At 36.9% G+C, this 26,582-nt stretch overlaps 1 long non-coding RNA gene across 2 annotated transcripts in view; it reads right to left on the bottom strand.

Moving 5' to 3' along the window:
* Positions 1 to 18,897: 18,897 nt before the first annotated feature.
* The window catches only part of LOC120097057 (uncharacterized), a 124,679-nt gene continuing 116,994 nt past the window's right edge, over positions 18,898 to 26,582 (bottom strand). The window contains exons 2-3 of one of the 2 annotated variants that reach the window (XR_005494169.2): positions 21,811 to 21,972; positions 18,898 to 19,189 (exon numbers count right to left, since the gene is read on the bottom strand). This is a non-coding gene — a long non-coding RNA (uncharacterized LOC120097057). Of the gene's footprint in view, positions 19,190 to 21,720; positions 21,973 to 26,582 lie in introns of those variants that run through there. The other variant, XR_010057986.1, reaches the window with a different exon arrangement.

The raw sequence follows: 26,582 nt of genomic DNA, 5'->3' as shown, positions 1-26,582 counted from the left end.
TGGAAAAGTCTGAAAGCCACACCATGTTACCAAAAACACAGAGTGGAAGCTGAGAATTGGCTTTCAAAATTTGTTTCTGTGTCAGTTATCACTATGCGTATTATGTGTACGACTTTAGCACATGGACACTCTCTCTCTCTCTCTCTCTCTCTCTCTCTCCATATTCACAATAATAGTGATGATGATTGTGAATACACTAACTGTAGTACAAAATATAAACTTTGAAAAAATCACCTAAAAGCATCAACCCTCATAAATATTTTAACATTAAAACTCTAAGAATCCTAGGATAAAACATGTAAACCTGAAGAACCCTCAAAGAAAGAGAGTTCACAAAAATTGAAATGTAGAAACTGGATTCGAAAAGCCTTAAGATCTTGGAGAAAACAATAAATGAAATGCAATATGCTGTAAATAGCTTGTATGACAACATGTGAGTAACAAACAGGACAATAGATGGAATTCATACTGTTTTTCTATAACTTAAAATACTATTTGAAGATAGGCTAGGGACTTTGAACTGATTGTCTTCAGAAAAAGGTTTTCAAATAAGTAGCAAACACAAATTGCCATTGTTAACAATTGTGAGCTAAATGTACATAGTCATGTGAGACTTTACATCGAACCCATGAAGGAGGCCTAAGTTACAAAACAACAAAATAATTTACATGTGTTTTTGAGGCTTCAGACCAATTTAAATTCTGTGGATATTATTTATTTGGTTGTGTTCATTTTAATCAGCTACATCGAAAAGAAAAGGAAGAAAGAAAGAAAGAAAGAAAGAAAGATAGAAAGAAATAAAGGAAAATAAAAACATTGGAAGTAGGAACCTAAAGATAGGACATGAAATTCCTTCAAGTAAGAAAAAATTAATATAATTCATAGGAAAATTGAAATATTGTTCATCTTAGAAGTCAGTAGAAAGTCTACACATTCCTCCACTTGGATAGACTGCTAGAACACGTATGCTAAGTGAAGACCAACCAAGGAAAATTGCTGTATTTTGTCACTTGGTGAGATGTCTAGATAGCTGAGGAAAGAGAAAGGTAAAAACTGAACAACCAAATCTGAGAAGAAAATAGAAGAAACAGACTGGGTCATTACAGCATTTCAGTATTGGAAGAGGAAGATAGCCTAGAAACTGGACCCTATAACATTTATTATCATTGCTAAAAATGCACATAAAATTAAGATGTAATTAATATCTATAGTTTTAATGGAAAATTATCCTTCTGTTCTCACATTTATAACATAAACATCAAATAAATTTAAAGTGTTTTCTTCCTTTTAGTGGGCAAGTATCATTGCATTTTAGAGTATTGAACACAGAGCCTCCCGTGTATGGTGTTGAAATCTTCCAATCTTCTATACCCAATTCTCCATTTACTCTTTATTGTGATACAGGGATTCACTAAGTTGTCTGGTTAGGCCATAAACTTAATATGTGGCACAGTTAGGACTTGGGCTTTTAGTTTCCTTCTCTAAACTATGAAAAAATTGAGATTAAATTTCAAGCCTCTACTGTAGCTTATAAATAAATTATAAATTTCATTGTTCTGTGGTCGTTGGTAGTAAGAATTCAAAATATTTGTCATATGAAAATGGTATTTTTCTTGCTCATTTTAATGAACAATAATGCCATTACATTCTCATATTTTTCCTTGGAACTTCCTGGGACTACGCTACAGAAAAAATAGCTAAGACCAGGCAAAGTAGACTCACTGCTGTACTCAGCTTTCACAAAAGTGGCACTTACGGTCAATGTGTAGTAAATTTCATCCTTTAGACCTTAGCTAAATATTGAGTATATATCAGGAAACGCTTCTTACCTTATAATATACTGGGTGATCACAATGTTGTATGTGTGTGTTTGTGTGTGTGTGTGTGTGTGTGTGTGTGTACATATATATATATACATGTGTGTGTTTTCATTTTCAGAACCTTCAATTATCAATGTTTAGAAACATGGCTGTTTAAAAGATAAACCAGGTCTCCCATGTGTGACTTGCAGTGGTTTGCTATCATTAGGATACTGGATAAAGTAATTAAGCTGTGTTTGTGCATTGGCGGGCATTCCTACTGCACAAATTAGTCTGTATGTACCTGCCCACATGCTGCCATGAAAGCATTCCCAGGACGAAATAAATTTTCTACGCACATAAAGGAAATCAATAAAAGAAGAAAGAAGGGAGGAGCAAGAAGAGGAGGAGGAGGTGGTGGAGAAGGAAGGCAGGAGCATTTGGAACTGAGGAATGATTCAGTGTTTAGAGTTCTTACTACCCTTGCAAAGGAGCTTGCTTAGTTCCCAGAACATGAGATACACAACTTTCTGTAACTCCAGTTCTGGCAGATCTTCCACCTCTTCTGATTTTTGCCAACCCAATATTCATTTGGTTACACAAACATACATATTGCGCGCGCGCGCGCACACACACACACACACACACACACACACACACACACACACACACACAGAGTAAAGTGAATACGCATTTTTAAAAGAAGACTGGCTCTCTGCTCCCAGACCCTGTGAGAGAGAGACCCAACCGCCTGGTCAGGTGGGCACTCCTGAGGCTGCAGAGCAGAAGAGACCACCAACAATGCTCACCCCTGCCCACATCCCTGCCCCAAGAGGAAACTGTATAAGGCCTCTGGGCTCCCGTGGGGGAGGGCCCAGGAGCGGCAGGACCCCTGCCTGAGACACCACCGGAACCTGAAGGAAACAGACCGGATAAACAGTTCTCTGCACCCAAATCCCGTGGGAGGGAGAGCTAAACCTTCAGAGAGGCAGACAAGCTTGGGAAACCAGAAGAGACTGCTCCCTGCACACACATCTCGGACGCCAGAGGAAAAAGCCAAAGACCATCAGGAACCCTGGTGCACTGAAGCTCCCGGAAGGGGCGGCACAGGTCTTCCTGGTTGCTGCCACCGCAGAGAGCCCGTGGGCAGCACCCCACGAGCGAACTTGAGCCTCGGGACCACAGGTAAGACCAACTTTTCTGCTGCAAGAAAGCTACCTGGTGAACTCAAGACGCAGGCCCACAGGAACAGCTGAAGACCTGTAGAGAGGAAAAACTACACGCCCGACAGCAGAACACTCTGTCCCCATAACTGACTGAAAGAGAGGAAAACAGGTCTACAGCACTCCTGACACACAGGCTTATAGGACAGTCTAGCCACTGTCAGAAATAGCAGAACAAAGTAACACTAGAGATAATCTGATGGCCAGAGGCAAGCGCAGGAACCCAAGCAACAGAAACCAAGACTACTTGGCATCATCGGAATCCCATTTCTCTCACCAAAACAAACATGGAATATCCAAACACACCAGAAAAGCAAGATCTAGTTTCAAAATCATATTTGATCATGATGCTGGAGGACTTCAAGAAAGACGTGAAGAAATCCCTTAGGGAAACACAGGAAAACATTAATAAACAAGTAGAAGCCTACAGAGAGGAATCACAAAAATCCCTGAAAGAATTCCAGGAAAACACAATCAAACAGTTGAAGGAATTAAAAATGGAAATAGAAACAATCAAGAAAGAACACATGGAAACAACCCTGGATATAGAAAACCAAAAGAAGAGACAAGGAGCTGTAGATACAAGCTTCAAAAACAGAATACAAGAGATGGAAGAGAGAATCTCAGGAGCAGAAGATTCCATAGAAATCATTGACTCAACTGTCAAAGATAATGTAAAGCGGAAAAAGCTACTGGTCCAAAACATACAGGAAATCCAGGACTCAATGAGAAGATCAAACCTAAGGATAATAGGTATAGAAGAGTGTGAAGACTCCCAGCTCAAAGGACCAGTAAATATCTTCAACAAAATCATAGAAGAAAACTTCCCTAATCTAAAAAAAGAGATACCCATAGGCATACAAAAAGCCTACAGAACTCCAAATAGATTGGACCAGAAAAGAAACACCTCCCGTCACATAATAGTCAAAACACAAAACGCACAAAATAAAGAAAGAATATTAAAAGCAGTAAGGGAAAAAGGTCAAGTAACATATAAAGGCAGACCTATCAGAATCACACCAGACTTCTGGCCAGAAACTATGAAGGCCAGAAGATCCTGGACTGATGTCATACAGACCCTAAGAGAACACAAATGCCAGCCCAGGTTACTGTATCCTAAAAAACTCACAATTAACATTGATGGAGAAACCAAGATATTCCATGACAAAACCAAATTTACACAATATCTTTCTACAAATCCAGCACTACAAAGGATAATAAATGGTAAAGCCCAACATAAGGAGGCAAGCTATAACCTAGAAGAAGCAAGAAACTAATTGTCTTGGCAACAAAACAAAGAGAATGAAAGCACACAAACATAACCTCACATCCAAATATGAATATAACGGGAAGCAATAATCACTATTCCTTAATATCTCTCAACATCAATGGCCTCAACTCCCCAATAAAAAGACATAGATTAACAAACTGGATACGCAACGAGGACCCTGCATTCTGCTGCCTACAGGAAACACACCTCAGAGACAAAGACAGACATTACCTTAGAGTGAAAGGCTGGAAAACAATTATCCAAGCAAATGGTCAGAAGCAAGCTGGAGTAGCCATTCTAATATCAAATAAAATCAATTTTCAATTAAAAGTCATCAAAAAAGATAAGGAAGGACACTTCATATTCATCAAAGGAAAAATCCACCAAGATGAACTCTCAATCCTAAATATCTAGGCCCCAAATACAAGGGCACCTACATATGTAAAAGAAACCTTACTAAAGCTCAAAACACACATTGCACCTCACACAAGAATAGTGGGAGATTTCAACACCCCACTCTCATCAATGGACAGATCATGGAAACAGAAATTGAACAGAGATGTAGACAGACTAAGAGATGTCATGAGCCAAATGGACTTAACGGATATTTATAGAACATTCTATCCTAAAGCAAAAGGATATACCTTCTTCTCAGCTCCTCATGGTACTTTCTCCAAAATTGACCATATAATTGGTCAAAAAACGGGCCTCAACAGGTACAGAAAGATAGAAATAATCCCATGCGTGCTATCGGACCACCACGACCTAAAACTGGTCTTCAATAACAATCAAGGAAGAATGCCCACATATACTTGGAAAATGAACAATGCTCTACTCAATGATAACCTGGTCAAGGAAGAAATAAAGAAAGAAATTAAAAACTTTTTAGAATTTAATGAAAATGAAGGTACAACATACCCAAACTTATGGGACACAATGAAAGCTGTGCTAAGAGGAAAACTCATAGCGCTGAGTGCCTGCAGAAAGAAACAGGAAAGAGCATATGTCAGCAGCTTGACAGCACACCTAAAAGCTCTAGAACAAAAAGAAGCAAATACACCCAGGAGGAGTAGAAGGCAGGAAATAATCAAACTCCGAGCTGAAATCAACCAAGTAGAAACAAAAAGGACCATAGAAAGAATCAACAGAACCAAAAGTTGGTTCTTTGAGAAAATCAACAAGATAGATAAACCCTTAGCCAGACTAATGAGAGGACACAGAGAGTGCGTCCAAATTAACAAAATCAGAAATGAAAAGGGAGACATAACAACAGATTCAGAGGAAATTCAAAAAATCATCAGATCTTACTATAAAAACCTATATTCAACAAAACTTGAAAATCTTCAGGAAATGGATAATTTCCTAGACAGATACCAGGTACCGAAGTTAAATCAGGAACAGATAAACCAGTTAAACAACCCATAACTCCTAAGGAAATAGAAGCAGTCATTAAAGTTCTCCCAACCAAAAAGAGCCCAGGTCCAGACGGGTTTAGTGCAGAATTCTACCAAACCTTCAGAGAAGACCTCATACCAATATTATCCAAACTATTCCAAAAAATTGAAACAGATGGATCACTACCGAATACCTTCTACGAAGCCTCAATTACTCTTATACCTAAACCACACAAAGACACAACAAAGAAAGAGAACTTCAGACCAATTTCCCTTATGAATATCGACGCAAAAATACTCAACAAAATTCTGGCAAACCGAATCCAAGAGCACATCAAAACAATCATCCACCATGACCAAGTAGTCTTCATCCCAGGCATGCAGGGATGGTTTAATATACGGAAAACCATCAACGTGATCCATTATATAAACAAACTGAAAGAACAAAACCACATGATCATTTCATTAGATGCTGAGAAAGCATTTGACAAAATTCAACACCCCTTCATGATAAAAGTCCTGGAAAGAATAGGAATTCAAGGCCCATACCTAAACATAGTAAAAGCCATATACAGCAAACCAGTTGCTAACATTAAACTAAATGGAGAGAAACTCGAAGCAATCCCACTAAAATCAGGGACTAGACAAGGCTGCCCACTCTCTCCCTACTTATTCAATATAGTTCTTGAAGTTCTAGCCAGAGCAATCAGACAACAAAAGGAGGTCAAGGGGATACAGATCGGAAAAGAAGAAGTCAAAATATCACTGTTTGCAGATGATATGATAGTATATTTAAGTGATCCCAAAAGTTCCACCAGAGAACTACTAAAGCTGATAAACAACTTCAGCAAAGTGGCTGGGTATAAAATTAACTCAAATAAATCAGTAGCCTTCCTCTACACAAAAGAGAAACAAGCTGAGAAAGAAATTAGGGAAACGACACCCTTCATAATAGACCCAAATAATATAAAGTACCTCGGTGTGACTTTAACCAAGCAAGTAAAAGATCTGTACAATAAGAACTTCAAGACATTGAAGAAGGAAATTGAAGAAGACCTCAGAAGATGGAAAGATCTCCCATGCTCATGGATTGGCAGGATTAATATAGTAAAAATGGCCATTTTACCAAAAGCAATCTACAGATTCAATGCAATCCCCATCAAAATACCAATCCAATTCTTCAAAGAATTAGACAGAACAATTTGCAAATACATCTGGAATAACAAAAAACCCAGGATAGCTAAAGCTATCCTCAACAATAAAAGGACTTCAGGGGGAATCACTATCCCTGAACTCAAGCAGTATTACAGAGCAATAGTGATAAAAACTGCATGGTATTGGTACAGAGACAGACAGATAGACCAATGGAATAGAATTGAATACCCAGAAATGAACCCACACACTATGGTCACTTGATTTTTGACAAAGGAGCCAAAACCATCCAATGGAAAAAAGATAGCATTTTCAGCAAATGGTGCTGGTTCAACTGGAGGTCAACATGTAGAAGAATGCAGATCGATCCATGCTTATCACCCTGTACAAAGCTTAAGTCCAAGTGGATCAAGGACCTCCATATCAAACCAGACACACTCAAACTAATAGAAGAAAAACTAGGGAAGCATCTGGAACACATGGGCACTGGAAAAAGTTTCCTAAACAAAACACCAATGGCTTACGCTCTAAGATCAAGAACCGACAAATGGGATCTCATAAAACTGCAAAGCTTCTGTAAGGAAAAGGACACTGTGGTTAGGGCAAAACGGCAACCAACAGATTGGTAAAAGATCTTTACCAATCCTACAACAGATAGAGGCCTTATATCCAAAATATACAAAGAACTCAAGAAGTTAGACCGCAGGGAAACAAATAACCCTTTTAAAAAATGGGGTTCAGAGCTAAACAAAGAATTCACAGCTGAGGAATGCCAAATGGCTGAGAAACACCTAAAGAAATGTTCAACATCTTTAGTCATAAGGGAAATGCAAATCAAAACAACCCTGAGATTTCACCTCACACCAGTGAGAATGGCTAAGATCAAAAACTCAGGGGACAACAGATGCTGGCGAGGATGTGGAGGAAGAGGAACACTCCTCCATTGTTGGTGGGATTGCAAACTGGTACAACCATTCTGGATATCAGTCTGAAGAATCCTCAGAAAATTGGACATTGAACTGCCTGAGGATCCAGCTATACCTCTCTTGGGCATATACCCAAAAGATGCCCCAACATATGAAAAAGACACGTGCTCCACTATGTTCATTGCAGCCTTATTTATAATAGCCAGAAGCTGGAAAGAACCCAGATGCCCTTCAACAGAGGAATGGATACAGAAAATGTGGTACATCTACACAATGGAATATTACTCAGCTATCAAAAACAACGACTTTATGAAATTCGTAGGCAAATGGTTGGAACTGGAAAACATCATCCTGAGTGAGCTAACCCAATCACAGAAAGACATACATGGTATGCACTCATTGATAAGTGGCTATTAGCCCAAATGCTTGAATTACCCTAGATGCCTAGAACAAATGAAACTCAAGACGGATGATCAAAATGTGAATGCTTCACTCCTTCTTTAAAAGGGGAACAAGAATACCCTTGGCAGGGAAGAGAGAGGCAAAGATTAAAACAGAGACTGAAGGAATACCCATTCAGAGTCTGCCCCACATGTGGCCCATACATATATAGCCACCCAATTAGACAAGATGGATGAAGCAAAGAAGTGCAGACCGACAGGAGCCGGATGTAGATCGCTCCTGAGAGACACAGCCAGAATACAGCAAATACAGAGGCGAATGCCAGCAGCAAACCACTGAACTGAGAATAGGACCCCCGTTGAAGGAATCAGAGAAAGAACTGGAAGAGCTTGAAGGGGCTCGAGACCCCATATGTACAAAAATGCCAAGCAACCAGAGCTTCCAGGGACTAAGCCCCTACCCAAAGACTATACATGGACTGACCCTGGACTCTGACCCCATAGGTAGCAATGCATATCCTAGTAAGAGCACCAGTGGAAAGGGAAACCCTGGGTCCTGCTAAGACTGAACCCCCAGTGAACTAGACTGGTGGGGGGAGGGCGGCAATGGGGGGAGGGTTGGGAGGGGAACACCCATAAGGAAGGGGAGGGGGGAGGGCATGTTTGCCCGGATACCGGGTAAGGGAATAACACTCGAAATGTATATAAGAAATACTCAAGTTAATAAAAAAAAAAAAGATAAAGACAGGGGCTGGAGAGTTGGCTCAGCGGTTAAGAGCACTGTCTGCTCTTCCAGAGGTCCTGAGTTCAATTCCCAACAACCACATGGTAGCTTATAACCATCTGAAATGGGATTTGATACCCTCTTCTGTGTGTCTGAAGACAGCTACAGTGTACTCATATAATAAAATAAATTTAAAAAAGGATAAAGACAAAAAAAAAGAAGACTGTGATATGGTCTTTAAATGGAACACAAAAATACTCTTTGTCTTAAGATTTTATTTGAAGTCCTCACTTGAATATAGAAATTAAGTAGCTGGTTTATTGTCAAATAAGTAACACAAAGAACTGGGGATAAAGCAGAAGCTTCTAATACGTATTATTCACCCATTATCTTGCATATATTTTTTCCTAGAAAATATCTTGACAAAAGTACCTGTTAAGCTATAAGTATATGTATGCCACATTAGTAGAATTCACTGTAAGGAAGAGTTATTCAGCTCTATAATAAATCAGAAAACACAGGAAGGATATGAGAATGTTGCCTGTCTCGTTCCTTCTTGAAATAATTCTACATTCCTGTTTCATTCTCTTTCATCATGGATAAACTGCTTTCTTGTTTACCAGACAATGTTTTAAGTTGAGATATTAGATCATTTTCTAGATTCCAGTCATCCATAAAGAAAAATTGCAATAAAGGTCTTTTAATTTATTAGACTATCATAATTGACTGTCTAGTGAGCTAATTCTGCTATAATAATTGTTCATATAGCTCCGACTTGTGCCAGATTCATAACTTGTTTCAATTTTTGTCTTTCAATAGGGAGTAAGAAGTAGTTGGTGGAGAATCACTTGATGGTGTTCTGATGACCTTCTAGATACTGCGTTGAAATCATAGTTGAATATGAAATAGTAAATCAGTTCTGAAACTTTCACCTGCAATAGAATAGCCTGAAGGAAATTTTAATAAACAGATTGCTGGGCCTCACTCCCAGAATTTCTGACTCAATATGTCTGGGATGAAATCCAAATTGTACATTTCTAAGCTGCCAGATTATTTTCACCATGCTATTTGAGTTTCACACTTAAGGACATAAAGGGTATTTGAGTTCCCCACTTACAAAACCCAACTTATGAAATAACCAAAGCTATAGTCTTCGATGAACTTCAGCTACTTGTTGTGAAGTTGAGAGTGTATGTCATATGTCATATGTCAGTATGGATACTAGACATCTTGGAGATAGAATTATGATCTTAGAAAAATCTGAAAGGTAATTTTGCACTCATGTGCTGGCTATAGCTGATAAGGGTGTTGGACACAGTTTAATCGTGAAACATGAACACACCTCACACTCAATCCTCTATAGAGTGTGACTTTCCACAGCTAAGAAAGCAATCATACTGCCTATGGGAATTGCTCATGTTTTGATGAAACAGCGGGAAATCAACTGATTGAGCAAGTTCAACTCAACTGACAGATTCTTTTATTTGGTGTTACTGTTACATCATAAGAAAGAGACATTTAATGTATCCTTCCCTCCATATATCAGGGAAGTGAGGGCACAGTGCTATATCCCCAAATTCAGAACTTTCAAAACTTAAATCCATTGCTAAGTCTTACTTGAACAGAAAGCCCAGAATCCATAGTTGGTAGGAAAAACTTATTTGTGATTTTGGAGAATTTCTGTGAGGGGAATAATTATTGGTAGGAGATCTGATACAGCTGGAGCATCACAGTAGAATCAAACACAGTATAGTGACTTTTGCACAAAACATCAGACGTGCTGCATACATGTATGAATTATTTTATAGAGAAGAATATTGAAAATAAGAGAATAAGTACTTGAAGTAACAACCACAATGAATTTACTAAAACTAATGAAAAGTCTCAGATCATGCTCTAGAAATTAACAAAAACATAACCAAAAAATTAAAAGAAAAATGATATATAATTAGAAAACTCTGGATGTTTTTTCTATACGAGATAAATATGTTACTTTCAAATTATAAAAACCTTTCAAGGCTCCCATAGGCTCACAAGCATCTCATAATGTAAAATTAAAATGCACTTTATTGAAACATCTACAATCCCTACGAATATGGGCAGTCACGATTGCTCAGTAATCAAGAGCACTGACTCCCCTTCCAGAGGAACCAAGTGTGTGCCACAACACCAGTGTGGCAGCTCTAACAACTTTTAAACTTAAGTTTATAGTCCTTTCATCCCAAGAACTATGGTGATGAGACATCTTACCAGCTGATAATGGCTGTTGTGGATCTTGAAGCAAGCTTCTTTGGTACTATACCTTGTGTAATTTTTGTACATGAAAACCATGTTGCCAGCTAGTTGTGTATTGTGAGTTCTTTCTATCACAGTGTTGGTTGCCTTTGCCTGTCCTGGTGACTGATCCCGTTAAACCCTCTTCTTGGAAGGTGTTTACAAGCAGAGATCCTGTAAATTAGCAATCTGCCTTGAGGGATTCTATTCCAGGAGATTTCTCCTTTACTATGAAGAATCCAGGTGTCTAATGAGTTTAATGGATTTTGGAGGAAGCTTATTCACTATTCTGGAATTATCCTTGCATATTTTCTCAGGTATTTCTGTCAAAACAATGAAAAATAGTAATTAATAGACAAGGCATAGAAACAAAAAAATTCTAATTTAGGGCCAGAATGTTATAGAAGTAAATGAGATATCTAGACCTTATGCATCCATAATATTAACAAATTTTTGAAATTGTAGTGGCAGATATTGGTGACGCAGGGCTCTTGCTAGTATCTGATAGGTAAATTGCTAATTGGGTCATTAGAATTTCAAAACAATGTACTGGTATTTCTAGAAATATTTTTTCTTACTTTTGAAATAATGGACTTGACCTTGTAGTATTCCTCCTATGGGTGTACTTCAAGACAAGAATATACACGGACCAGTTGGGAATGACAAATATGAAATTATTAACTCTATATTGGGCCTGAATCCTACAGCTGCAGATATATGATCCGCCATTACATTTTCTACTATATGGCATGCTTAGTTTTACCACACACTTATACCTGTAATGGACATTTTCTATAATTATTTGAGAGAGTAGGAAGATAAAGACCCAGATTTCATTTATTTTGTATCCTGGAATGTTACTATACAATAATCCATTCTCCAGAACATCCTTGAATGTTAGTTATACATTACAATTTTCCCAGTACACTACTTTTTTCCTAGAAAATATATTTACTTGCTTGAAAAACAATTTCTGGATTTGGGATTTAATAATTATATGTGGGTAGTCATGAACATGGAAAGAATGCCATTGCAAATGAATGGCAAACAAATTTGTGGGTGAAGTGTGTTAACAGAGCCTACTCTATGAGAAAATTGGGGAAGACAATTTATTCTGTGCCCACTTGCTCATCTTATGAACAAAAGATGTTAACAATTGAGTGCATATATTCACCACTGTGCTAGAATATGAAAGGCTTTCGATGGCTTATGAGTAAAGGAGCTGTGTTATCAAGGACGGTGGTCATTCATAGGCTTAGCAACATAGGCTTCCTTTCTCCATTTTTGATTGAGTTATGGAAAGACTGACATTGAAATCCATGATAACATAACTCCCCATGGTGATTAGTTGTGATGTACTTCATGACAGCAATGGACTTATAAAATGTGTATGGCAGAAGTCATATTTTATCTCACTGAAATAAATATGAAAAAGTTTCCTCTACATTGAATGAATCTTATTAAACTATCAGTCATGGGTTTAGTGAATACTTTTTCTTTACAGCTGTAATACACTGCATAAAGCTACTTCTGATCACAGGATCCCATTGAGAATACAAGAGCTGTGAAACTGGCCCTATCTGCAAGCATGTCACCATTTTAGTGTCCTGGTCACTTTTCTGAAGCAACTGAGCACATGGAGAATAAAATGACCTTTGCAAGACCTGCAATATAATTAGACCCTCAGAATATTTGTTACTATGGTGCTTCAAAGCCTTCAAAGATTACTTATTTTTCAAAGCACTAATAAAGACCACCCTACTTACCAGGTTTCAGAAGAATGTTCAGGTTGCTGTTGTTTATTTGTTTTGATTTTTATTTTTCTAGATTTATCATTCTGTTCCTCTGACCTACAGTGTGCAAGGAAAACCTAAATACTAAGACTCGACCAGCAGCATACTTTTAAAGCATTAAAAATTAGCATGAAATGCAAGCTCACCTACCACTGTGGGATAAAGAGGCACTGTTAGTAAGTTTAAATAGATTAAAACTATTTTCAGAGATTTCTTTTGGAGAAAACGACAGGACTTTGTTATATAAAATCATGAATTTTACATGAAAATATTTTAAAATACTACAATTGTGACCAGAGGCAGATTTCAAGTTGGCTACTTATGCTGAGAGAAAAGTGACAGATTTTTTTTATGCTGAACTATTACTGAAAGAAATATGTAATGGAAGAGGTTGGATGGAAATGTCAATCTTTCCCTTGAGATGGGTCACATTTCTGTGGTGACATCTGTTGAGGAGATTTAAAAATGGAATTAGAAAGATTATTTCAGGGCAACAGGACTGCTCAGGTATGGTTACTGGATATTCAATGACTCTTTTGCTGTTTTTTTTCCCATAATTTTCTCTGAATAGACAGGCATAATACTTCAGAAAAAAAGTACTCCCAGAAATACCCAAAAATAGCAATGAAAGTGAACTTTGCTACTATTATAAACCTGTATTCCGGCAATGAGGTCAGTAGGCTTTAAGCTTTGTTTGACCTTGATGGCACCTTGACACTTCGTTAACCTTAGTTAGCTGTACACTCTTAAAAAATAGTAAAGAATGGTATGAATACATGAGGTCTTCCCATTAGAATTAAAACTTAAAATGAAAAAAAAAGTGGTAAGCCTGTCTTCTCTTATTATTACCACATCAGGAAATAAATGTCTGTAGCACCATATTGAATTTTTTCCTAATTTGAGATATGATGGTCACCTAACATTTTAATGGTGTTATTCATTTCTGGTGAATAAATTTTATTATTCTCTAGGTATTGTGATTATTCTTTATTTCACTCCCATAATCTATCAACAGCTGTCTTCTTCACATTCGTGTCGATATACCCATATTCAGTCCCAAACTATGAATTATGTGAACTCTGATTATTATAGTCTGTTATTCTACATAATTACAAATATTTTCCTGAATTAATATTGTCCTCTTTTTCTTGCAATGCTGGAAATTGAATCTATAGACTTGGGCAAGCAAGTCAAAAACTCCAATACTAACCCATATCTTTAGGTGTAGGTCTGTGTTCCCTCTGCTGCTAAGCATGGCCTCTGAGGGAGGTGGAAAGCAGCGAGTTTAACTGAGCCTATCCCACGCTGCCATGGGATTCTCAGATTTTTGGACATCTAGGCACTGCTTGGAGTCTTGGAAGAGCTGAGATGAGACCAGAGTCAGAGTGATATCAAAGAATGGCCTATACCATACGTACATGAGAAAAATGTGTATTTTCTACAGTCTATGGATGTTTTGTAACTATGTTAATAACAAAAGTCTTTAATATATATTTTTTCTGTTGATATTCTGACTAATTTATTTTCAATTTTTAGAATGTTGGCAATCATTTCGATTTTTAGTTTTGAATGATAAAATGGTTTGAGTTAATTGAAATTACAATTAGTGACACATCTCTATTTTATACACAGAGACATACAATTCTAATAGACACTTGATTTTCATCATTTTGAAGCACTATTAAGTGCATTTAGTTCTACTTTTAATCACAGTTTCCTTGATATTTGCATGGCTCTATTATTCTCATTTTTCTAATATGTTAATATCATGTCTCTTCGGAATCACACATATTAAGACTCCTTAAGTCTTATGCTGGGTCTTTATTTCTGAAAATTACTTCTGTAATGTGTTGTAGGAAGCAGCAACCTAAGACTGTGTTCAGCTGGTTGTCAAAACGAGCTAAATAGAAGATAGAAAAAGATTTCATGGAAAAAATAGTATTTGTATGGGAAAAGGATATTGCTATGATTGATTACATTGATTACTAATATAATTAAAGATAAGAAAATGACAATTATAAAAATGTCTGCTTTATTTAAAGATGTTCATTAAATAACATAAAAAAGTAACTTTTAAAAAGTTCCATCATTGTTCAGAATGTAGCCTTCTGGAACCGTATATTTTACAAATTGCAATTTGCAGAACACCATACCTGAATTTCTGCAAAAGGTTAGCCCTGTGTATAACCTACCAGGACTACCAGCAATCAAATATATGTGAGGATATAAGAGAGGAAAGAAGCTTGCATTTTTACACAACAAACTCAAAACACAAAATGACAGCCAATACGGCAATATTTTAAATGAAAATTTATGCAAGAAAGAAATCTCCAAATTTAGTAATAATAGACAGACCTGTATTTTTGCATCAAGGGACAATTATCTGTTAAATTACTTAAGAAATGTAATGTTTCTACTTAGATTTAAGGTAAATTTACAAAGATTCATGTGCATGAAACAAGTTTTGAGTTATTGTAAAAGGCTGCAGTGAAAGTATATTGCATGTATATGTGGTAGGTAGAAAATGAAGATGTCTGAAAATGCATTTAATTAAAAGCATCTCAGGATTTTAGGTATGTTTTTTCAGAAAAGCTAGGTAGGATCTTTTCTATCAGTTCCTAATTAAACATTCATGAACTCTTTTTCTTTGGTTGGTTTTTTGTTTTTTTTTTTTTGTTTGTTTGTTTAATTATTTTTTGTCTTCTTTGTGTGTGTGTGTGCATTCTGGGACAGGGCTTTTCTGTGTTGCCTTTCTTGTTGTGCAATTTGCTCTTTGGACAAAACTGGCATCAAACTAACAAAGACAAGCCTGCTTCTGCCTCCTAGTGTTTGGATTAAAGGTATTTTCTAACAACATTTGCAAAGACTGTTTTTAATTTTTATTCATTTAAAAATTGTTCAGCATATCAACCAGCCAGATCTCCCCAGAGCTTCTGGGGACAAAACCACCAACCAAAGATTACATGTGGAGGAACCCATGGCTCCAGCTGAATATGTAGCAGAGGATGGCCTTATCTAGCATCAGTGGGAGGGAACCCCTTGTCCAGTGGAGGCACAGTGCCCCAGCATAGGGGAATGCTAGGGTGATGAGATAGAAGTAGATGAGTGGGTGGGCGAGCACCCTCATAGAAGCAGGGGAGGGAGAGGGATAGAGGGTTTTGGGAGTGGAAACTGGGAAGGGAGATAACATTTGAAATGTAAATAAATAAAATAACCAATAACAAATTTCAAAAACTTGATTGTTCATATTACATGGAAGGAAAATTTCCTAATATGGTATAAGTAAATAAAGAATTATATTTAAGGAATTGTAAATATTTTCCTTATAAAATGAATTTGTAATTATTTTCATCATTCTAAAAGATTTGGTACTAAGACACGTGTCTAGAATATTTATTTCCTACAAAATATTTATTTCCTACAAAATTAATTTCCTATTTATTTGTCATGATAGCTAAAGAAAACTTGGTGATACATATACATTCTGGTGGGAGAGATCAACAATCTGGGTCACAAGCTAATTCTTTGGAAGGCTGAATATAGATATTACTTTTATAATTTTCAAACAACAAATAAAATTTGCCTCGGGGAACTCCGTTACATTTAGGACAAATTTACACTATTTTTTAAATTGAAAATAGATTAATACCTCAAATACTACAAACCAACTACAGTTCCCCCTCCCTCTATTCCTCTCATTCTTGTCTCCGCCTACCCTCTTCACCAGACCTCACGCTCCATTTACTTTCAGAAAAGAGGAGGCTTGCAAGAGATAACAGCCAAACAGGACAAAAGAAGATACAATAAACAAAAATGCAAAAGCCTTCATATCGATGCTGAGCACAGGAACGCAGTAGGAGAAAAAGAGACCCAAAGAGAAGGCAAAAGAGTCCAAGACATACCTGAGTCCACCATTAGGAGTTCCACAAGAATACCACGGTAGCATCCTTAAGTACACATGGAGGTCCTGGTACAGATCAATGCAAGCTGCCTGTTGCCACTTCATTCTCGCAGAGCATTACTTCTTTGATTTGGTGGACTGTGCTCTTCTGGTACCTCCCATCCCGCTCTGACTCCTACAATCTTTACTCCTACTCCTTGGGGTTCCTGATCTCTGAGAGGATCTGATAGATACAATTTTTTTTTCATTCTGTAGACTGCTACTTTGTGCACTTTTTGGTGTCCCTTTGTTTCAGAAGCTGTTTAGTTTACGGAGGACCCATTGATTAACTGTAGATTTCGGTGTTCATATTATCAGTGCTCTGTTCAATTTTTTATCTCCTAAGCCAATGAAATCCTGTTCAAGGCTATCTCCCACTTTCTCTTCAACTGAGTTGCGTGAACCTGGTTTTATGTTTAGGTCTTTGATCTACGCAGACTTCAGTTGGTGCAGGAGGTTAAGTTTGGATTTATTTCCATTCTTCTACATGCGTGGATCCAGTTTAACATGAACCATCTTGGAGATCCTGTATTTATTTCAGTATTTCTGCCTTTTTAAAAAGATATATTAATAAACAAAAAAGAGGTGTTTATCGGTGTGTAGAGTTGTACCTGGGGCTTCAATTTAATTCCATTGACTGGCCTATCCCTTCTTATGCCAATACCATGTAGTTTTATTACTATAGCTTTGTACAGAACTTGAAACCTTTAGAACTATAGAAGATGAAATCAGGAATGATGATAACTTTAGCATATTTTTAGTATTCAGGATTATTTTGGCAGTGGTAGAATTTTGATTTTTTTTTACATGTGTAGTTTGAGAATTGTCCTTTCAAGGTCTGTAAATAATTGTGTATGGGATTCTGATCATGATTGCATTGAATCTGTAGATTTATTTTGTAGAATAGCCATTTTATTTATTTATTTTACTAATTTTGGGCTACCAAATCATAAGCATGGGAAATCATTCCATCTTCTAATATCTTATTGAATTTATTTCTTCAAAGTCTATAAATTTTTATGATATAATTCTTTTCATCTTTGATTAGAGAAACCCCAAGATATTTTATGTTATTCGGGGTTATTGTAAATCATATTATTTCACTGATTTCTTTCTTAGCCCATTTGTTTTTTGAATATAGGAGTGCTACCTTTGTTTAAAGTTGATCTTATGCACAGACACTTTCCTGAAGGTGTTTAACTGTGGGGTAGGTGTTCTCTTATTGAATTTTAAGGTTCACTTATGTATACTAGTATATTATCTGCAAATACTGATATTTTGAATTGTTTCTTTCCAATTGAACCCCACAGCCCCACCCCAATCTCCTTCAGTTTTTTGATTACTCTATATTAGGAGAAACTCTTGTGCACTGTGTACAGGTTGTTTTGGTATTATTTAAAGGCTGATTTCTGTACTATCTGAGATTTCAGTACTTATTACTTTTATGAAGTATCACCTGTCTCAATATTATGGAAAAATTGCTTTCTATCATCTCTGATTGTTTAATAAAGACGTGATTCAGCCTACAGTGGTGCAGGAAAGAATAGGGAAAGACTTCCAATCTAGTGAAATGTCCCCAAGGGAACTAAAGAGAAAATGAGAGGGAGAAAAGGAGGGAGGAGAAGAGGTGTGTGAAAGGAACAGGAGGATTGGTTCACCTTGAAGTCACTATTGGACAGTAACCATGAAGACACAGGGGCTGGCGAGCCAACACAAATCTATGATGCAGGTAAGGTAATAGTGCCTTTGAAGTAGCCAGCTAGTTTAAAGGGTTAGAAGAGCTCAGAACTTCCCCAGCTTAGGGCTACAAGCTTGTGAATAAATCTATAAGGTCGCCATGTCAATTACTTGGAAGATATGGACTAGTGCAGGCATAGATATGCCCTACAGTTATTTGGGAGCAAAGGACATAGAAAAATCCCTCAAAACACTACTATCACAGCTCTAACTAAGATTCAGGTGTTATATTGAATAGAAATGAAGTGCATGAACAAACTTGTATTGTTTCCTTTCATGAAATTTCTTTGAGTTTTTCCCCCATTTTATTTGATAAAGGCTGTAGGCTTACTGTAAATTGCTTTAATTATATTTAGGTATGTTCCTTGTATACCAAATCACTCCAGGACTCTTACAGTGAAGAGGTGCCATATTTAGTCAAAGGCATCTGATTTGGGGGCGATTACAGATCTTCGTGTTGAAGTGTAGGAAGTCAGGAGGAAACTGTCTGTGAGGTCCACAGAAGGTATGAATGGAGAAAAGAAGGTTTCAGCTAGATGAATCTGTGTGATTGGATCTGTTGGAGGAATAGAGATAGAACATAGTATCTATGGACAGGCTACCTCATGTTCATAAACTCATAATGTATTTTATAAAATTATTTATGTGTTTGCTAAGATATAAGTAAGTAGATTATTCGATTCTTACTTATTTGAACATATAACTACTATATTTTAATGCAAAAAAATTACACATTTTATGTGGCTAAACATTTAGGAACATCTGCTATTTGTTTTATTTTCATCATGCAAACTTCACTAAAATTATTTTTCTTTGTTTAATGCTTGATGATTATTAAAGAAATAGGAAAGCAACAAGAAATAAAAATTAAGGTATTTGATGACAGCAATTTGATCTTTTTCCTGTAATTTTAGAATTATAGTATAACGTCTATTCCCATAGTAGTAATTATTTTTGAAATCTAAAGACAGCAACAAAATAGGTCATGAATGACACGAAATGAATTTCCCTTGCATTGTAGAGCTTAAAACACTAATGAATAGTGGGTGACACATAGAAATTCATACGAAATAGCAAAACGCTAAGGAAATGTTCAAGTGGCTAATTCAGTTGATAGTAGGAGATAAAAATAAGAAACTTTTTACAAGTATTGCTATCAATGTCTGTTGTAAAGACCAGTAAGAAAGAAAAAAAATGGTATAAGGGATATTGGCAACTATTCCTGCTGTTTCCAGGCTTATTTAACTAAGTACACTAAAATGAATTCCGGGATCAGCTAAAATCTAAAGCAGCTGTCCTCATAACTGGGTAGGATTAAACAAATTATTTATCACCAAGCAAGATTCTCTGCCATTCTTTCAGCTGGCATATGGATGTCTTCCAGTTCTCTTAATTTTCAATACAGTTGGGACACAATCACGAAAGGTGACATGTGGCATGTGTCACAACTACACGCTTGGGACCAAGCACATGTTTCTAGAGAAATCATACACACACAGATACCTAGAGACAAGTCTCTACATAAATGTTTTGAATTGTTAGACTGAAGCCTATATAAATAGGAAAACAACAGAAACATTGCCAACACAATTACAGGTCAAATCATTTTTTTTTCTAGGTATTTCCTGGTGTTTACTGTGTATAATTAACTAGGACTAGAGGTGTTCTTACTCCTGAAAAGACTTTAAACTAGGGAATATTGTGAATCTTAGTCATCATGAGATGACTTTATTAATTTACCAAAAAAGTAAATTCTGTATAGAACATTGCCTTATGCAGTAAATCACTCTGGTGCCCATAAGTTAAATGTATCTCTATTTATATTTGGATGTTTCTGTTTTGATCCCAACAAAATATCTTTAACAAGCTTATGAAGCTTTGAAATTCACATTCGTATAACAGTAGTAAAATTTCACCATAGAACTTGCTTACATTTATTTATTTATACTGAAATTTTTAGTGAATACCATTATTCATCAATGATGACGTAATTTCATGAATTTTTATCCTATAATAATGTATCAGAAAGTCATTTGTGAAATCAGGCATCATTATGGACAATCATGACATTTTCCTTAATAAGTACAATATTCATTCTGTATTTTCTGCTTACATATATCAGAAATTATGAGAATAACTTATTGAATTAAGATTTAAGGGAAAATAAATTACTGGGATTATTTTAATGGTAATATTTTGCTAGACCAAGGAATTATTAGAAAATCACCTAAAAGTTTGATGAGAATAAAGATATGAATACTAAATAATGATTTTAGAAATGGTGTGGGAATATTTTCTGTAAAAGCAACTTATTTTCCTGATGTAGTTGTTATCCTGGTCTTATTGCCTCTGTCTAGTAATTAAAGCTGCAACTTAATGTTTCTAGACTCCATACAATCTAATCTAGGCCTACAATCGTTTCAGTCTCTCAGAATGATTGTTGATCCTTTCTAGTTCTTTCTGAATTCCAACTGACTTGTTTGACTCACGCTGTTATGACTCATACTCCACTCCTAGCTGACTGATTCAGTCTGTCTTCTCTCAGCCTCTTACTGAGTATCTATGCTTGGCCTCACACTTATTCTGACAACGTTTTATAATCTTCTGTCACCTTCTTATTTTTTGGCTTCAACTGACCTGCACTGAGCTGCAAGAATCCATGAGTGAACTCAACTGTGACCCTGCACTCATTGTACTGACTCACTACAGATTGATTGAGCTACACTACACTGAATGCAACTGACTGAGCAGAACTTACTATATGTACTGAACTGCTCTCTCTCTCACAGTCCTCGTACTTTTTTTTTTTTTTTTTTTTAGGTTACCTCTTTCCTGTCTATTTTTATAAGAGTTGTGCTTATCCAATCCCTTCAAAATCTTTCTCTGATTTGTCACCTTATTTCTCTCTCTCTCTCAATTTGACGTATGTTCAAACCTCATGGTTCCCTTCCACAAACTAACTTTACCTATTTTATTTGGAATTGAAGGTATGTTCTAAGGGTGTCCTTGTATTCTAACCAGATCACACAGATCTATGTATTTGGATGTGATCAGTTGCCAGAGCAGACATTTTGTTGGACTAAAATGTATCTCGTCTTTCCCACTTTTATTTAATCTAAAAATTGCACAGAGTTTAACTTTGACAACAGAAACTATTATCAATCCCAGTAACCTAACTGTCGAAATGTCCTTTGGAAGGTCCACTGGTGCGATGTTCCTTTATAATTGCAGCCACAATCATCTATTCTTCAGCAAATGTCCATTTTACCATCAAGGTTTTCAATCAGCCCTTGGATCAGATCTTTATAGATTTTGATGGAACACATATTCTTTCATTATCTGTTGAGATATAAACAAAACCTTTCTCCAGTGTAACACATTGTCTGATTTCAGTTCTGATATTAAAACATCTTTAGCATATATAGTTTGATCTAATTCAGTAGGTTTTTTTCCCTACAACCCAGTGTCTTTCAGCTAACCTTACACCTCCTTTCTGTTTTTCAAGGTACAATTAAATCTTTATGAATATATCAATAAGCTAGACATTAGGCACTCAAATCCCATTCTCTTCCATCCATTCCAGTGCCACAGAGGAAGTCTTCTCACCAATTTAAACAAAAACACAATCAAGCCGTAATGTATAAAATGTCAATATATAGTTTCCAATACCCAATTTTGTTTTCTGTTGTTGCTCTGAGAATTGCTGCCCAGAAGTGCCTGTCTCATGACATTTGTTGCACAGGTAAAACCTAACCTCTCTATGGAGATTCACATATTTACAGGATTATATCATAGGGAGTTTCCCATTGACAAGAAATTACTTGACAATCACTTGCATTGATTATCCCAGTGCCTACCCTTAAAACATCTTCTACAAAACCCACCCAGAAAGCTGATGTTCTCTAGAGAGGTCTCTAGGAATATCTTGTCTACAATTAGCTTTCAAATAATCTCATCTACCACAGATGAAAGAATGGATATTTTGGTGTCCAAGATTATTTGCCTTTGCTTGTCCAATTAAACAGTCCCTAAAGTCAATATCTGCAATAGTTCTAATATGCTCATCCATGGAAGCTGATACAGCTTTTAAAGGTCTAAGAAGATATTTCTACCCTCTGCATCTGCATTTTTGAAATTTAAGGTATCAATCTATACATGTTTCAAATCTAGAACTGATATCATCCTGTTTACAGTGGATGCTATTCTATGTAAGATGTCAGTAAATGGTCCCTCTGGCTTTGCATATGCTTTGTGAATGCAATACAGCTTTTCTCTTGTTCTCCCACTTTATCCCAGACCCTAAAAGTTACTGAAAGTGCATTGTATAATACTGGAGTCATCCATTTGTATCTGCTGTCTTAAATCAGTAAATTGACCTTCATCTATCAGTTGATCTTTCTGATAGTAATACGTTTAAACCTAACAAATTTTCACAATTACAACTTGACACAAAGTCAGCTCTTGTAATTGAGAACCACCTTTCAGTACAGGTGATACTAAAGCTTGCCAGTGTTGTGTGATAAACCTGTTCTGGAGAGCCCGAGTATTTAACAACTGTATCACATAGGAGGGGAACATTCTATAAGTTACTTTTGATTCTTTAAAATGTTTATGATATTATATTTTGACAAGATTCTATGCTACTTCTTCATTTTATTAATTTTTACCTTTTTGCTGGTGTTTGTTCCCAGGTGACTGTGAAAGATAGTGAGGGTAGCAACCTTTCTTCAATTTCATTAAGAGGTGTCACTAAAGATTCAATAGTCTGTCTATCTTGACCCTTAATCTCTTTAATTATTATAAGTACACAATTAAATTAAACACTTGCTATTCTTTTATTTTGTCTGTCCTTTGTCTCTCAAACTTTTATACTGTCATAGTTCATTTTTCTTGTACAGATGCTCTTTCAACTTTTTTTGAGAGTATATACATAACAATTGCAGTTGAAAGTAGGGTGGGGTTTAGTCTCCTGGTCACAGTTCAATAAGTACTGTGACAGATTTTACAAGCAACATTTCTTTTTCTTTTTTTTTATTAACTTGAGTATTTCTTATTTACATTTCAAGTGTTATTCCCTTTCCCGGTTTCCGGGTAAATATCCCCCTCCTCCCTCCCCTTCTTTATGGGTGTTCCCCTCCCCATCCTCCCCCCATTGCCACCCTCCCCCCAACAATCTAGTTCACTAGGGGTTCAGTCTTAGCAGGACCCAGGGCTTCCCCTTCCACTGGTGCTCTTACTAGGATATTCATTGCTACCTATGGGGTCAGAGTCCAGGGTCAGTCCATGTATAGTCTTTGGGTAGTGGCTTAGTCCCTGGAAGCTCTGGTTGGTTGGCATTGTTGTTCATATGGGGTCTCGAGCTCCTTCAAGCTCTTCTAGTTCTTTCTCTGATTCCTTCAACGGGGGTCCTATTCTCAGTTCAGTGGTTTGCTGCTGGCATACGCCTCTGTGTTTGCTGTATTCTGGCTGTGTCTCTCAGGAGCGATCTACATCCGGCTCCTGTCGGCCTGCACTTCTTTGTACAAGCAACATTTCTATGCATTCAACCCATGTCTTACAGAATATAAAGCGTAGTTTCCCACTTTTTAATACAGAAAAGGCCTGGATACATAATTTAAATTGTCTTTTGGTGTAGCTTACTGTTTATTCCCTATCTGAAAGGCTTTATTTATCTAGACTCAAGGATACCAAGATTTCCTTGAGTTTCCCTGAGTGAAGAGCCAAACTAAAAGAACCCATATTAGAAGTCAACAGTGTGTTTTTATTGTCAGGGTGAGATTCAATTTATTTTAGGTGGAAGAAATTCTCACTCAAAATATAAATATGTTTGTAACTTTGTCATTATTGTTATATGGGAATGAAACACATTCTGTTTCCAAACATATAAGCTAGCAAACAGTAACCATGCAGAACACTGTAAGGTGCTAAGATCCACAGAGTTGAGATATGGTCTTTTTAGGGTCCTTTTAAAAAGCAGGTTGCTATGGCAGAGTCTGTCACTTGCTACTTGTGAACCAAGAACATAATACAAGGTCTGACCATTTTTGAGGTCAGGTGTATTAGTTGGTCTTTATGTACACTTACACATGAAAGTGATAGATAAAAGTCTTGTAAAATCTCTAGTCCTGTCTTGGTTAAAAATCTCGAGCTTTCCCACTGAGCTTGCAAAGAAAAAAAGTTATTAACAGCAACTTTCAAGTTTAACGGTGTGCTTTTTTTTTTCTCAGCTGTGTACTGAAGAAAAAGATTCTTTGAAATCAGATTTTTCTTAAAGAGACAGATGTAAAATTTCAGTCAATTGTCAGAGAGAAACTGAAAAGAACTTCACTCTTCAGCAAATAACCTAATAGTTTGATTTGACTAAAAGGTCATTTAATAATTAAAAATGGCTGTTATGTTATGGCTTTAACTGTTAAAAATGTACCTGCTCCACAAGCGGGAAGCAAGGAGAAACTTGGAAGGGAAAGGGGAGATGGGGGCAGGGGACATGATCTGGGTTTGGGTGGCAGAAAATCTTGGAGGAACAGCAGAAAGAATGGAAACAGGCAATCTGGGGAGGTAGGACATTGGGAGGGTCTTCTAGAATGTACCAGAGTTGTGGGAGGTGAGAGATTCTCAAGGCTCCAAGGGAGGCACCCTAGATGAAATGCCCTACAGTGGGGAGAGGGAACTTATAGATCTCACCACAAGCAGAAAGACAGGGTATCAAGTGTGAGACATGGTTGCTATCCCATAGTCAAAACTCTGACCCATAATTGTACCTGTCTGAAAGAACTTCGGGGATGGAAATGAAGATGAGCTTGAGGAAAAGAAGGTTCATCAACAGGCCCAAAATGGGATCCAGTTCACAGGAAAGCCTCAAGGCTTAACACTATTACTGAGGCTATGGAGTGTTCACTAAAAGGGATCTATTGTGACTGCCCTCTGAAAGACCCAACAAGTAGATGAGTCAGATACAGATATTTGCACCAACCAATTAACAGAAGGTGCTGTCCCCTCTGGTTGAATTAGGAAAAAGCTGGAAGAAGCTGAGGAGGAGGGTAACCCTGTAGGAGGATCAGCAGGCTCAACTAACCTGGACATTTCAGACACTGAGCTACTAAGCAGGTAACATACACCAGCTGATATGAGGCCATCAACAAATATACAGTAGAGGACTGCAGCCTCTAGACTCAGTCAGAGAAGATGCATCTAATCCTCAAGTGACAGGAGGCCCTAGGGAGTTTAGAGGTCTAGTTGGGGTGTTGGGGTGTGGAGTGGGGACATCCTCATGGACACTGGGGTGGGGGATGTCAGGAACTTGAGAAGAGATAGGGGATGTGGAACAGTCAGAGTGTGGACTGGGAGGGGAATAAAATCTGGAGTGTAAACAATATAAAATAAAATGAAGATTACTAGCTCCTATATTCACAGCTATCGAATGCTTGCATTCCATAATATCACAAAAGTGAATACCCAAAGCAAAATAAAAAATTGTACCATTTCATCATGAGATCATGAGATCACACATCCATACTCTATGTGTTATCAAGATAGTCATCATATGATGTCTTTTGGCTTTTTGTTCCCCAAAGAGAACTTCTTTATAAAGGCCATGAGTAGCTACTATTTGCTAGAGTTATTTTGAGTGCTTTATTTCTACTGGGGACTTAAAGAGTTTGTCTTCACTTAGGGAAAACCTGAACAATCCCTGACTACTGAATCCTATCCACTTGACTGCTTATTTTTTCCAAGTATTTATGGGTGGTGGAGTTGAATGGCAACCTGATCACAGAAGTATTTGTTTCCTGGGAGCTAGTGGTATTTCATGTTCCTCCAGTAGCAATTTCAGGATCTGCGTAAAGGTCTACAGCTATGACCCCAGCACCTTAGTGCAGAGGGAGTTGGAGAAAAAGAACGGGCAGGGCATCTATCTATCATCTATCTATTATCAACTATCAATCTATTAT

This window comes from Rattus norvegicus, chromosome 15 (assembly GCF_036323735.1).
Source record: "Rattus norvegicus strain BN/NHsdMcwi chromosome 15, GRCr8, whole genome shotgun sequence".
Taxonomy (NCBI): Eukaryota; Metazoa; Chordata; class Mammalia; order Rodentia; family Muridae; genus Rattus; species Rattus norvegicus.
This window is presented reverse-complemented; position numbering and strand designations above follow the sequence as displayed.